Source organism: Lolium perenne, chromosome 5 (genome assembly GCF_019359855.2).
Source record: "Lolium perenne isolate Kyuss_39 chromosome 5, Kyuss_2.0, whole genome shotgun sequence".
Taxonomy (NCBI): domain Eukaryota; kingdom Viridiplantae; phylum Streptophyta; class Magnoliopsida; order Poales; family Poaceae; genus Lolium; species Lolium perenne.
In genome coordinates, this window is record NC_067248.2 from 179126237 (window position 1) to 179142416 (window position 16180).

The window sequence follows — 16180 nt, forward strand, 5'->3', positions numbered from 1 at the left end:
ACAATGAAAACAAAGAATCGGCACTTCGGCATCTTGTTAATAGGTTAGTTCCAGAAAATGCACGAATATGACATAAAGTGTGCATAAAACATGTAGATAACATCAATAATGTGGCATGGAACATAAGAAATTATCGATACGTCGGAGACGTATCACTTAACAGTGAGGTTGTCAATCTCATCGGCTTGCTGTAAACAAAGGATTAAATGTATGGTGTGGAAAATGATGTTTGTTTGCAATGAGCAACAGAGAACAATGATTGCAGTAGATTGTATTCAGATTTAAAAGAATGGACCGGGGTCCACAGTTCACTAGTGGTGTCTCTCCAATAAGAAATAGCATGTTGGGTGAACAAATTACAGTTGGGCAATTGACAAATAGAGAGGGCATAACAATGCACATACATATCATGATGAGTAATATGAGATTTACTTAGGGCATTACGACGAAGTACATAGACCACTATCCAGCATGCATCTATGCCTAAAAAGTCCACCTTCGGGTTAGCATCCGCACCCCTTCCAGTATTAAGTTGCAAACAACAGACAATTGCATTAAGTATGGTGCGTAATGTAATCAACACAAATATCCTTAGACAAAGCATCGATGTTTTATCCCTAGTGGCAACAACATATCCACAACCTTAGAACTTTCTGTCACTGTCCCAGATTCAATGGAGGCATGAACCCACTATCGAGCATAAATACTCCCTCTTGGATTCACAAGTATCAACTTGGCCAGAGCCTCTACTAGCAACGGAGAGCATGCAAGATCATAAACAACACATATATGATAGATTGATAATCAACTTGACATAGTATTCCATATCCATCGGATCCCAACAAACACAACATGTAGCATTACAAATAGATGATCTTGATCATGATAGGCAGCTCACAAGATCTAACATGATAGCACATGAGGAGAAGACAACCATCTAGCTACTGCTATGGACCCATAGTCCAAGGATGAACTACTCACACATCAGTCCGGAGGCGATCATGGTGATGTAGAGTCCTCCGGGAGATGATTCCCCTCTCCGGCAGGGTGCCGGAGGTGATCTCCTGAATCCCCCGAGATGGGATTGGCAGCGGCGGCGTGTCTGGAACTTTTTTCGTATCGTGGCTCTCGGTAATAGGGTTTTCGCGACGGAGAGTATAAGTAGGCGGAAGGGCAGAGTCGGAGGAGGCACGTGGGTCCCACACCATAGGGCGGCGCGGCCCCCCCTTGGCCGCGCGGCCCTGTGGTTTGGGCGCCTCGTCGCCCCACTTCGTATGCTCTTCGGTCTTCTGGAAGCTCCGTGGAAAAATAAGACCCTGGGCGTTGATTTCGTCCAATTCCGAGAATATTTCCTTTGTAGGATTTCTGAAACCAAAAACAGCACAAAACAGGAACTGGCTCTTCGGCATCTCGTTAATAGGTTAGTGCCGGAAAATGCATATAAATGATGCAAAGTGTGTATAAAACATGTGAGTATTATCATAAAACTAGCATGGAACATAAGAAATTATAGATACATTTGAGACGTATCATTAAGCACGTCCTGGAGGGTGATACGTCCAATTTGCATCACTATTTTATATCATAATTTGCTGTTATTCATTGATATATTTCATATTGGGACACAATACTTATGTTATTTCATCTATTTTGCATGTTTCATCATTATTGGGAGATCAAGCACCGGAGCCAGGATTCTGCTGGAAAAAGCACCGTCAGAACGCAATATTTTGGAAGATCAACTGTGGGAGGAAATTATACCAAAAATCCTATTTTTCAAGATGACGAAGGAAGCCAGAAGGAGGGGCCAGGAGGACCCAGGGTGGGCCCACACCCTAGGGCGGCGCGGCCCAGGCCCTGGCCACGCCGCCATGTGGTGTGGAGGGCCCACAGCCCCTTTGACCTCCTTTTCTTCGCCAAACCCTTCGTCCCGAAGACCTAAGCCACAGAGGGTACCTCGCGAAGAGTTACAGCCGCCTCTGCGGGGCAGAGAACACCAGAGAGAAAAGAGCTCTCCGGCGGGCAGGAATCCGCCGGGGAAATTCCCTCCGGGAGGGGGAAATCGACGCCATCGTCACCGTCATCGAGCTGGACATCATCGCCATCACCATCATCATCATCTCCACCATCATCTCCACCGTCATCACCGCTGGACACCGTCACCGCCGTAGCAATTTGGGTTTGATCTTGATTGTTTGATAGGGGAAACTCTCCCGGTATCGATCTCTACTTGTTGTTGATGCTATTGAGTGAAACCATTGAACCAAGTTTATGTTCAGATTGTTATTCATCACCATATCACCTCTGATCATGTTCCGTATGATGTCTTGTGAGTAGTTCGTTTAGTTCTTGAGGACATGGGTGAAGTCTAAATGTTAGTAGTGAATTATGGTTGAGTAATATTCAATGGTGTGATATTTAAGTTGTGGTGTTATTCTTCTAGTGGTGTCATGTGAACGTCGACTACATGACACTTCACCATTTATGGGCCTAGGGGAATGCATCTTGTACTCGTTTGCCAATTGCGGGGTTGCCGGAGTGACAGAAACCTAAACCCCCGTTGGTATATCGATGCAGGAGGGATCGCAGGATCTCAGAGTTTAAGGCTGTGGTTAGATTTAATTCTTAATTACTTTCTTGTAGTTGCGGATGCTTGCAAGGGGTATAATCACAAGTATGTATTAGTCCTAGGAAGGGCGGTACATTAGCATAGGTTCACCCACACAACACTTATCATAACAATGAAGATTATTTAGCCGTATGTAGCGAAAGCACTAGACTAAAATCCCGTGTGTCCTCAAGAACATTTGGTCATTATAAGTAAACAAACCGGCTTGTCCTTTGTGCTAAAAAGGATTGGGCCACTCGCTGCAATTATTACTCTCGCACTTTACATACTCGTACTTTATTCAACTGTTACATCAAACCCCCCTGAATACTTGTCTGTGAGCATTTACAGTGAATCCTTCATCGAAACTGCTTGTCAACACCTTCCTCGCTCCTCGTTGGGATCGACATTCTTACTTATCGAAGATACTACGATACACCCCCTATACTTGTGGGTCATCAAGACTATTTTACGGCGCCGTTGCCGGGGAGTGAAGCGCTATTGGTAAGCGGAATTGGTAAGGAAAACCTTCTTGTTGTGCTGATTTTATTTCTTTTCTTGCTATAGTCATTATGGAGAGATCTTCTCTTCAATTTCTATTTGGGAAATCTACTACTACTGTAACGGTAGTGGATGAGACGCCAGGTGAGGAAGTGATACCATATAAAATACCTATGAAAATTATTGAACGTGTTATGGATAACCGCTATGAAGGGGATGGAACTGTCCATCCTGGTGATCATTTACTGTTTTTGCATGAATTATGCGGGTTATTCAAATGTGCAGGTATTGCTATGGATGAAGTGAGGAAGAAACTATTCTCTTTATCGCTGTCTGGTAAGGCGGCGCATTGGTATAAATTACTGGATAATGGGGATTCTCTTGAATGGAATGATATTGTGCCCCGGTTTTATTCTAAGTTCTATCCTCCAAGTGAAATTCATAAGGATCGAATCGCATATATAATTTTTGGCCTCATGATGGAGAGAGTATTGCCCAAGCTTGGGGGAGATTGAAGTCTTTAATGCTCAAATGCCCCATTCATGAGCTTCCTGGTAATGTTATTATTGATAATTTCTATGCAAGACTTTCTTTTCAAGACAAGACCTTGCTGGATACTTCTTGTTCTGGATCATTTACACGCAACAAAGAAGAGTTTAAAAGGGACCTTCTTGATCGAATCTAAGAAAATACTGAAGGTTGGGAGAACGACAAGGATAGAGAATCAGGTATAGTTTATGATTATAAATGCATTGAAGCTTTTATGGATACTGATAAATTTCGTAATATGAGTGCTACATATGGTCTTGATTCTCAAGTTGCTGTAAATCTTTATAAAGCTTTTGCCTCTCATTATGAATTGCCAAAGAAGAATTTTGATAAGTATCATGAACCGTATAAAGATAAAATTGATTCATCTATTAATAAATGCGTTGTAGTTGAAACTGCTGATCATGTTATTCCTGAAGCTTATATTGAAAAAACTCCTTTCCCTGCTAAAATGAAAGAGTACTCTGTTATAAATAGTGCGGTTCATAAAAGTGAAAAGAAACCTGTAGAACCTGAAGAACAAATAAAAGTTGAACCTGCTGTTGCAATAGTTAAAGATCTTGTGACTGAAAATGTGGAGGATGGTCATATTATTTTCTGTGAAGATGCTTCTAATATTGTTTCACATCCTAATAAACCCAAACAAGCTAGTGTTCCTATGCTATCTGTTAGAATTGGTGATCATTGCTATTATGGATTGTGTGATATTGGTGCAAGTGTTAGTGCTATTCCTTATGAGCTTTACACGGAGATTATGCACGAAATTGATTCTTGTGAACTTGAAGATATTGATGTGGTTATTCAGCTGGCTAATAGAGAAACTATTTCTCCAATTGGTATTGTTCGAGATGTGGAAGTTTTATGCGGTAAGATTAAATATCCTGCGACTTTTTGGTACTTGGTTCTCATTGCTAGTGATTATTGTCCTATTATTTTTGGTAGACCTTTTCTAAATACTTGTGGAGCTATTATAGATTGCAAGAAAGAGAAAATTTTGACTAAATTCGCTGGTGAATCTTATGAGTTTAACTTCTCTAAATTTACCAAAACTCCTTATAAAGCTGATTTGCCTAGTAATGATTTTAAAATGGAGCAGTGTGCATCTATTGTTCTTGTTCCTAACAATCCTTTGCAGCAACATTTGGAGGATAGCGAGAGTGAAATTTTTAGGAAAGAAAGAGATGAGCTTGAGGAAATTTTTCTTCGCCAACCTATTCTCAAGCATGATTTACCGGTGGAAGATTTGGGTACAACACCGCCACCAAAGGAAGATCCTGTTTTTGATTTAAAGCCTTTACCTGATAATCTTAAATATGCTCATATTGATGATAAGAAAATATATCCTGTTATTATTAGTTCTAAGCTTTCAGAGATTGAAGAAGAAAGGTTATTGGAAATATTGAAGAAGCACCGAGGCGCTATTGGCTACACTCTTGATGATTTGAAAGGGATTTCTCCTTCTATTTGCCAACATGCTATTAATATGGAAGATGATGCAAAGCTCGTTTGTTGAACATCAGCGTCGTCTAATTCCGAAGATGAAGGAAGTGGTAAGGAATGAGGTATTACGACTTCTTGAAGCTGGTATTATATATCCTATTGCTGATAGTAGATGGGTTAGTCCTGTGCATTGCGTTCCCAAGAAAGGAGGTATGACTGTTGTGCCTAATGATAATGATGAGCTCATTCCTCAAAGAGTAGTTGTAGGGTATAGAATGTGCATTGATTTTCGAAAAGTTAATAAAGTTACTAAGAAAGATCATTACCCTTTACCATTTATTGATCAAATGCTAGAAAGATTGTCTAAAAATACTCATTTTTGCTTTCTTGATGGTTATTCTGGGTTTTCACAAATTGCTGTTAAAGCTAAAGATCAAGAGAAAACCACCTTTACTTGTCCCTATGGAACTTATGCTTATAGACGTATGCCTTTTGGTTTATGTAATGCTCCTGCTACTTTTCAAAGATGCATGTCTGCTATTTTTCATGGTTTTTGTGAAAGTATTGTAGAGGTATTCATGGATGATTTTTCCGTCTATGGGAATTCTTTTGATAGTTGCTTGAAATCTTGATAAAGTTTTGCAGAGATGTGAAGAAACTAACCTTGTTCTTAATTGGGAGAAATGCCACTTTATGGTTAATGAAGGAATTGTATTGGGACATAAAATTTCTGAGAGAGGTATTGAAGTTGATAGAGCTAAAGTTGAAGCAATTGAGAAGATGCCCTATCCTAGGGATGTAAAAGGTATTCGTAGTGTTCTTGGTCATGCTGGGTTTTATAGGAGATTTATTAAAGATTTCTCCAAGATTTCAAAGCCTCTTACTAATCTTCTTCAAAAAGATGTACCATTTGTTTTTGATGATGATTGTAAGGAAGCTTTTGAAACTCTTAAGAAAGCCTTAACAACTGCTCCTATAGTCGAACCTCCTGATTGGAACTTACCCTTTGAAATTATGTGTGATGCTAGTGATTTTGCTGTAGGCGCTGTTCTTGGACAGCGAGTAGATAAAAAACTGAATGTTATTCATTATGCTAGTAAAACTCTTGATGCTGCTCAAAGAAATTATGCTACAACTGAAAAGGAATTATTAGCTGTAGTCTTTGCTTGTGATAAATTTAGATCTTATATTGTTGATTCAAAAGTTACTATTCATACTGATCGTGCTGCAATTAGATACCTAATGACAAAGAAAGATGCTAAGCCGAGGCTTATTAGATGGGTACTTCTTTTGCAAGAATTTGATTTACATATTGTAGATAGGAAAGGTGCTGATAATCCTGTTGCTGATAATTTGTCTAGATTGGAAAATATTGCTTATGATCCTCGTTCTCGTTAATGATAGTTTTCCAAATGAACAATTGGCTGTAATAAAGGTGAGCTCGCGAGACAGTCCTTGGTATGCTGATTATGCTAACTTTATTGTTTCCAAGTACTTGCCTCCAACCTTTTCAGCTCAGCAAAGGAGGAAATTCTTTTATGATTTGAGGCATTATTTCTGGGATGACCCACACTTATATAAAGAAGGAGTGGATGCTATTATGCGAAGATGTGTTCCCGAATATGAACAACAGAAGATATTGAGTAAATGTCATGGTAGTGCTTATGGAGGACATCACGCCGGAGAAAGAACCGCGCAAAAGGTTCTACAATCAGGTTTTTATTGGCCAACTCTCTTCAAGGATGCGAGAAAGTTTATTTTATTTTGTGATGAATGCCAAAGGGTTGGTAATATCTCCAGATGCAATGAAATGCCCATGAATTATACTCTTGTTATTGAACCATTTGATTGTTGGGGATTTGACTTCATGGGACATTTTCCGTCTTCGGAAGGTAACACTCATATACTTGTTGCTGTTGATTATGTTACTAAATGGGTGGAAGCTATACCTACAAAAAGTGCTGATGGTGAGACCTCTTTAAGAATGCTCTTAGATATTATTTTTCCTAGATTTGGAGTACCTAGATATATTATGACTGATGGAGGTTCTCATTTTATTCATGGAGGTTTTAGAAAAACTCTTGCTAAGTATGGTATTAATCATAGAATTGCTTCCGCTTATCATCCTCAAACTAGTGGTCAAGTAGAATTATCAAATAGAGAGATTAAATCTATTTTGGGAAAGACCGTTAATAAAACTAGAAAGAATTGGGCTAGTAAATTGAAGGATGCACTTTGGGCTTATAGAACTGCTTATAAAAATCCCATGGGAATGTCACCTTATAAAATGGTTTATGGGAAAGCTTGTCATTTACCTTTAGAACTAGAGCACAAAGCTTATTGGGCTGTTAGAGAATTAAATAAAGATCCTAAACTTGCCGGTGATAAGAGGTTGTTGCAATTGAGTTCTCTAGATGAATGGAGAAGTGAAGCTTATGAAAATGCTAAACTCTTTAAAGAGAAAGTTAAAAAATGGCATGATAGGAGGATTATCAAAAGAGAATTTAATATTGGGGATAAAGTCCTATTGTATCGGTCTCGTCTCAGATTCTTTGCAGGGAAATTACTCTCGAGATGGGAAGGACCATATGTTGTCGAGGAGGTGTATCGTTCAGGAGCAATCAAAATTAGCTCTCTCCAAGGCAATGCTACGCAAGTGGTGAATGGACAAAGACTCAAGCATTATATCTCAGGTGATTCCTATAATGTTGATGTTGATATTATTCAAGTGGAAACACCGGAGGCTTTCATAAAAGGGCAAATTGACAGTCCGCCAGAACTCGACTTTGAATAGGTAACAGTACTGGTAATGAAAAGTACGCAATTTACTTTCCGAACTATATTTTTGCTGTTTTTAGAAAATATGAGAAATTACGAGTTCGAAACGGAGTGGAAAGGACGCACGAGGGCGCGGCACCATGGGCCGGCGCGGCCTGACCAGGGCCTGCGCCGCCCTATGGTTTGGCCGCCTCGTCGCCCCTTTCCGACTCTGGTTCGATCTGGTGCTTTCCTTTTGACGAGAAAATTTTTGCTATATAATCCCCCGGACCCCTGGAGGTCCGTATATCGTTTTCTCGACGTGTTTTGTTTCGAGCTGTTTCTGCCAGGATCTGTTTTTGGTTTAGAAGCACCATGGTCTCCAAGAACAAGGGCAAGGAGTCTCCGGATGAAGATGATCGAGATCTTGGGTGGAAAGAGGAAGACAAGGACGTCAAGGAAGAAGATGAAGAAGAGGTGGAGGAAGACTCGCGCGCACGCCCGCGTGCTACCATCGCAAGCATCAAGGTGGTGGATAACCCTTTTAGTGCAAACAAGAGCGCAAGAATTCGCACTGGAGGAGGGGTTCCACGTCATTACCTAGCTCCGAAAACATCTCCATCAGGCACTCATCACCCCTTCCACAATCTAATTTTCAATAATCAAATTGAAGGGACTCCCAAGGCAGCATTGCCTAGCCAGTGGGATATAGATCGCTCTAACACTGCAGGAGAGAAGGAGCCTGAGGCTGAAGAGTGGGGAAATAACTCCAAGAGCTGGGACTCGCCATCAGACAGACTCTTTAACCGCGTCGAGCACAATTCAGAGATGATTCGCAATCTCATATACAGGATTGACGAGCTTCAGGAGCTTATTGAGAACCTTGTTAGGAATTCATCACCACCATCACCGAAGGAGTAATTCATCATCGGTATTGGCATCCCCTTGGTTTGTTCCAAGCTTGGGGGAGTGCCGCGGTATCACATTATCACTACCTTTTACTTTTATTGTCAAGTAGTGTCATATCATGAGTAGGGAAGTTATCATATAAGATGGGTTGCAGTTGGAAGTATCTCTCCTTTAGTTGGTTATCTATGTATCCCTTGGTGTGAGTTATCGTTATGGAATATTAATGAGAAGTCTTATCATTTACATATTGCACATTTTATTCTAGTTTGCAATCTCTACTATATGATTCACCTTGTTGTTAGTATTGGTACCACTTTGGGAGCATTGAATAAATCTATTTGGTTTTGGCAAACTTAGCATTGGTCAATAGCAACAACACTTTGAGGTTTAAATAGAAAAGAGAAATACATGAAGATGTTTCATTGTCTTTCTTGTTAGCTCATAGCTTATTATTCTGAAGTTAAGATTGTTTGTGCTTACAAGAAAGATGCATGATTGTTTCTATCATATGTATATTTGTTTGTTTCCCTCGACTCTTATGCTTGCTAATTAACCTTGCTAGCCAAAGACCTGTACCGAGAGGGAATACTTCTCGTGCATCCAAACCTTGACCCAAACCTATGTCATTTGTGTCCACCATACCTACCTACTACATGGTATTTTCTGCCATTCCAAGTAAATACTTCATGTGCTACCTTTAAACAATTCAAAACTTAGTATCTCTTATTTGTGTTAATGTTTCATAGCTCATGAGGAAGTATGTGGTGTTTTATCTTTCAATCTTGTTGGGCAACTTCCACCAATGGACTAGTGGCTTCATCCGCTTATCCAATAATTTTGCAAAAAGAGCTGGCAATGGGATTCCCAGTCCCAAATTAATTAAACTAAATAGACATTCCTCCATGGTATGTGATTGATGGACGGCACCCGAAGGATTCGGTTAGCCATGGCTTGTGTAAGCAAAGGTTGGGGGGAGTGTCATCGTCATAATAAAACTAAAATAAAAAGGCACTCCTTCATGGTATGAGATTGTTGGCAGGCACCCGAGGATTCGGTTAGCCATGGTTTGTGAAAGAAAGGTTGGAAGGAGTGCCACACAAAATGAAAATAATATGGGAGCTGCTCTTAGGAGGTTGTCTGGCAAGGGGGTTAGAGTACCCGCTACCAGTCGTTGACAACAACAAACACCTCTCAAAATGTTACTTTTATTCTCTTTATATGATTGCAAAACTGAAAAAGCTCTAGCACATGATTTAATCCCTGCTTCCCTCTGCGAAGGGCCTGTCTTTTACTTTATGTTGAGTCAGTAAACCTATTTCCCTCCATCTCAAGCAAGCATTTGAGTAGTTGTGATCAAACCATTATATTGTGATTTGCTACATCATGTCTTTTATTCTTCCTTGTTTAGTACAAGTTTTATCTGAATGAATATAGCTTTGCAAGTTATCAATGATCATGAGAAGACCATTATGATTGAGTATGCAAGTTGTGCCTTATAAACTTTAACATGAGAGCGCTGCTCAATGAGATAAATATAATCTGTTAATTGTTCTCTGACCAAGAACGAAGTTTGCCATCACCAATTATGATTTCTCATGCACCTTTACTTGTGATTACCTTATACTTGTTTCAATATGAGTTATAAGAGGTTGTTTACTATAATGTCTTGTGTGAATGAATATGATGCTTCTTGTCCGTATTTTATTTATCGACTCTTCACTCCATAAACATGTGGTCATGTCTATCGAGTTCAGTTTCGCTTGGGGACAAGCGAAGTCTAAGCTTGGGGGGAGTTGATACGTCCAATTTGCATCACTATTTTATATCATAATTTGCTGTTATTCATTGATATATTTCATATTGGGACACAATTCTTATGTTATTTCATCTATTTTGCATGTTTCATCATTATTGGGAGATCAAGCACCGGAGCCAGGATTACTTTGGAAAAAGCACCGTCGTAACGCAATATTTCGGAAGATCAACTGTGGGAGGAAATTATACCAAAAATCCTATTTTTCAAGATGACGAAGGAAGCCAGAAGGAGGGGCCAGGAGGACCCAGGGTGGGCCCACACCCTAGGGCGGCGCGGCCCAGGCCCTGGCCGCGCCGCCATGTGGTGTGGAGGGCCCACAGCCCCTTTGACCTCCTTTTCTTCGCCAAACCCTTCGTCCCGAAGACCTAAGCCACAGAGGGTACCTCGCGAAGAGTTACAGCCGCCTCTGCGGGGCGGAGAACACCAGAGAGAAAAGAGCTCTCCGGCGGGCAGGAATCCGCCGGGAAATTCCCCTCCGGAGAGGGAAATCGACGCCATCGTCACTGTCATCGAGCTGGACATCATCGCCATCACCATCATCATCATCTCCACCATCATCTCCACCGTCATCACCGCTGGACACCGTCACCGCCGTAGCAATTTGGGTTTGATCTTGATTGTTTGATAGGGGAAACTCTCCCGGTATCGATCTCTACTTGTTGTTGATGCTATTGAGTGAAACCATTGAACCAAGTTTATGTTCAGATTGTTATTCATCACCATATCACCTCTGATCATGTTCCGTATGATGTCTTGTGAGTAGTTCGTTTAGTTCTTGAGGACATGGGTGAAGTCTAAATGTTAGTAGTGAATTATGGTTGAGTAATATTCAATGGTGTGATATTTAAGTTGTGGTGTTATTCTTCTAGTGGTGTCATGTGAACGTCGACTACATGACACTTCACCATTTATGGGCCTAGGGGAATGCATCTTGTACTCGTTTGCCAATTGCGGGGTTGCCGGAGTGACAGAAACCTAAACCCCCGTTGGTATATCGATGCAGGAGGGATCGCAGGATCTCAGAGTTTAAGGCTCTGGTTAGATTTAATTCTTAATTACTTTCTTGTAGTTGCGGATGCTTGCAAGGGGTATAATCACAAGTATGTATTAGTCCTAGGAAGGGCGGTACATTAGCATAGGTTCACCCACACAACACTTATCATAACAATGAAGATTATTTAGCCGTATGTAGCGAAAGCACTAGACTAAAATCCCGTGTGTCCTCAAGAACATTTGGTCATTATAAGTAAACAAACCGGCTTGTCCTTTGTGCTAAAAAGGATTGGGCCACTCGCTGCAATTATTACTCTCGCACTTTACATACTCGTACTTTATTCAACTGTTACATCAAACCCCCCTGAATACTTGTCTGTGAGCATTTACAGTGAATCCTTCATCGAAACTGCTTGTCAACACCTTCTGCTCCTTGTTGGGATCGACATTCTTACTTATCGAAGATACTACGATACACCCCCTATACTTGTGGGTCATCAGAGGGCCACGATGATCAGCAAATGCTCCCGGAGGTCGTCGTCGAAGGGCTGCTCGTCCTCCAGCAGTAGGGAAATCATCTCATCGTCGCTATCCATGTCTGAAGCAAAATCAATGGTTAAAATTGCGCCACAGCAGATGAGGCAACAAACAGCGGCCAATCGGGCGTACCTGGCAAGTCGTCGAGCACCTTGTGTGCGCGGAGGTGGGGTGGATTTGACGCCGCGTTCTGGGACGCGCAGGCGAAGCGGCGGCGGCGGAACGACCGGCAAGAGTGCCATCTGCGACGACGGTGGCGACTCTCAGAAGAGATCAATCGTCAAAACGGACGGCAAATCCAGCGGCGGCGGAGGGGTGGGAGGGAAGGAGCGACGAGAAAAAAGGCGCGAACTGATACGCGTACAACACGCGTCCGTTGGGAACCCCAAGAGGAAGGTGTGATGCGTACAGCGGCAAGTTTTCCCTCAGTATGAAACCAAGGTTTATCGAACCAGTAGGAGCCAAGAAGCACGTTGAAGGTTGATGGCGGCGGGATGTAGTGCGGCGCAACACCAGGGATTCCGGCGCCAACGTGGAACCTGCACAACACAACCAAAGTACTTTGCCCCAACGAAACAGTGAGGTTGTCAATCTCACCGGCTTGCTGTAACAAAGGAATAGATGTATAGTGTGGATGATGATTGTTTACAGAAAACAGTAGAACAGTATTGCAGTAGATTGTATTTCAGTATAGAGAATTGGACCGGGGTCCACAGTTCACTAGAGGTGTCTCTCCCATAAGATAAACATCATGTTGGGTGAACAAATTACAGTTGGGCAATTGACAAATAAAGAGGGCATGACCATGCACATACATATTATGATGAGTATTGTGAGATTTAATTGGGCATTACGACAAAGTACATAGACCGCTATCTAGCATGCATCTATGCCTAAAAAGTCCACCTTCAGGTTATCATCCGAACCCCCTCCAGTATTAAGTTGCTAACAACAGACAATTGCATTAAGTATTGCGCGTAATGTAATCAGTGACTATATCCTCGAACATAGCACTAATGTTTTATCCCTAGTGGCAACAAAGACATCCATAATCTTAGAGATTTGTCACTTCCCGCATTCACGGAGACATGAACCCACTATCGAGCATAAATACTCCCTCTTGGAGTTACAAGCATCTACTTGGCTGCAGCATCTACTAGTAACGGAGAGCATGCAAGATCATAAACAACACATAGACATAACTTTGATAATCAACATAACAAGTATTCTCTATTCATCGGATCCCAACAAACGCAACATATAGAATTACAGATAGATGATCTTGATCATGTTAGGCAGCTCACAAGATCCGACAATGAAGCACAATGGGGAGAAGACAACCATCTAGCTACTGCTATGGACCCATAGTCCAGGGGTAGACTACTCACACATCACTCCGGAGGCGACCATGGCGGCGTAGAGTCCTCCGGGAGATGATTCCCCTCTCCGGAAGGGTGCCGGAGGCGATCTCCTGAATCCCCCGAGATGGGATTGGCGGCGGCGGCGTCTCTGGAAGGTTTTCCGTATCGTGGCTCTCGGTACTGGGGGTTTCGCGATGGAGGCTTTAAGTAGGCGGAAGGGCAGGTCAGGAGGCGGCACGAGGGGCCCACACCACAGGGCCGCGCGGCCAGGGGCCAGGCCGCGCCGCCCTAGGGTGTCGCCACCTCGTGGCCCCATTTCGTCTCCTCTTCGGTCTTCTGGAAGCTTCGTGGCAAAATATGACCCTGTGCGTTGATTTCGTCCAATTCCGAGAATATTTCGTTACTAGGATTTCTGAAACCAAAAACAGCAGAAAAACAAAGAATCGGCACTTCGGCATCTTGTTAATAGGTTAGTTCGAGAAAATGCACGAATATGACATAAAGTGTGCATAAAACATGTAGATATCATCAATAATGTGGCATGGAACATAAGAAATTATCGATACGTCGGAGACGTATCAGCATCCCCAAGCTTAGTTCTGCTCGTCCCGAGCAGGTAAAACGATAACAAAGATAATTTCTGGAGTGAAATGCCATCATAACCTTGATCATACTATTTGTAAAGCATCTGTAGTGAATGCAGCGATCAAAACAATGTATATGACATGAGTAAACAAGTGAATCATATAGCAAAGACTTTTCATGAATAGTACTTCAAGACAAGCATCAATAAGTCTTGCATAAGAGTTAACTCATAAAGCAATAATTCATAGTAAAAGCATTGAAGCAACACAAAGGAAGATTAAGTTTCAGCGGTTGCTTTCAACTTATAACATGTATATCTCATGGATATTGTCAACATAGAGTAATATAATAAGTGCAATATGCAAGTATGTAGGAATCAATGCACAGTTCACACAAGTGTTTGCTTCTTGAGGTGGAGAGAAATAGGTGAACTGACTCAACAATGAAAGTAAAAGAATGGTCCTCCATAGAGGAAAAGCATCGATTGCTATATTTGTGCTAGAGCTTTGATTTTGAAAACATGAAACAATTTTGTCAACGGTAGTAATAAAGCATATGTATCATGTAAATTATATCTTACAAGTTGCAAGCCTCATGCATAGTATACTAATAGTGCCCGCACCTTGTCCTAATTAGCTTGGACTACCGGATCATCACAATGCACATGTTTTAACCAAGTGTCACAAAGGGGTACCTCTATGCCGCCTGTACAAAGGTCTAAGGAGAAAGCTCGCATTGGATTTCTCGCTATTGATTATTCTCAACTTAGACATCCATACCGGGACAACATAGACAACAGATAATGGACTCCTCTTTTATGCATAAGCATGTGACAACAATTAATAATTTTCTCATATGAGATTGAGGATATATGTCCAAAACTGAAACTTCCACCATGGATCATGGCTTTAGTTAGCGGCCCAATATTCTTCTCTAACAATATGCATGCTTAACCATAAGGTGGTAGATCTCTCTTACTTCAGACAAGACGAACATGCATAGCAACTCACATGAAATTCAACAAAGAGTAGTTGATGGCGTCCCCAGTGAACATGGTTATCGCACAACAAGCAACTTAATAAGAGATAAAGTGCATAAGTACATATTCAATACCACAATAGTTTTTAAGCTATTTCTCCCATGAGCTATATATTGCAAAGGTGAATGATGGAATTTTAAAGGTAGCACTCAAGCAATTTACTTTGGAATGGCGGAAAATACCATGTAGTAGGTAGGTATGGTGGACACAAATGGCATAGTGGTTGGCTCAAGTATTTTGGATGCATGAGAGGTATTCCCTCTCGATACAAGGTTTAGGCTAGCAAGGCTTATTTTGAAACAAACACAAGGATGAACCGGTGCAGCAAAACTCACATAAAAGACATATTGTAAACATTATAAGACTCTACACCGTCTTCCTTGTTGTTCAAACTCAATACTAGAAATTATCTAGACCTTAGAGAAACCAAATATGCAAACCAAATTTTAGCATGCTCTATGTATTTCTTCATTAATGGGTGCAAAGTATATGATTCAAGAGCTTAAACATGAGCACAACAATTGCCAAGTATCACATTACCCAAGACATTATAGCAAATTACTACATGTATCATTTCCAATTCCAACCATATAACAATTTAACGAAGAAGAAACTTCGCCATGAATACTATGAGTAGAAACTAAGGACATACTTGTCCATATGCTACAGCGGAGCGTGTCTCTCTCCCACAAAGTGAATGCTAGGATCCATTTTATTCAAACAAAACAAAAACAAAAACAAACCGACGCTCCAAGCAAAGCACATAAGATGTGATGGAATAAAAATATAGTTTCAGGGGAGGAACCTGATAATGTTGTCGATGAAGAAGGGGATGCCTTGGGCATCCCCAAGCTTAGACGCTTGAGTCTTCTTAGAATATGCAGGGGTGAACCACCGGGGCATCCCCAAGCTTAGAGCTTTCACTCTCCTTGATCATGTTGCATCATACTCCTCTCTTGACCCTTGAAAACTTCCTCCACACCAAACTTAGAACAACTCATTAGAGGGTTAGTGACAATAAAAATTAACATGTTCAGAGGTGACATAATCATTCTTAACACTTCTGGACATTGCATAAAACTACT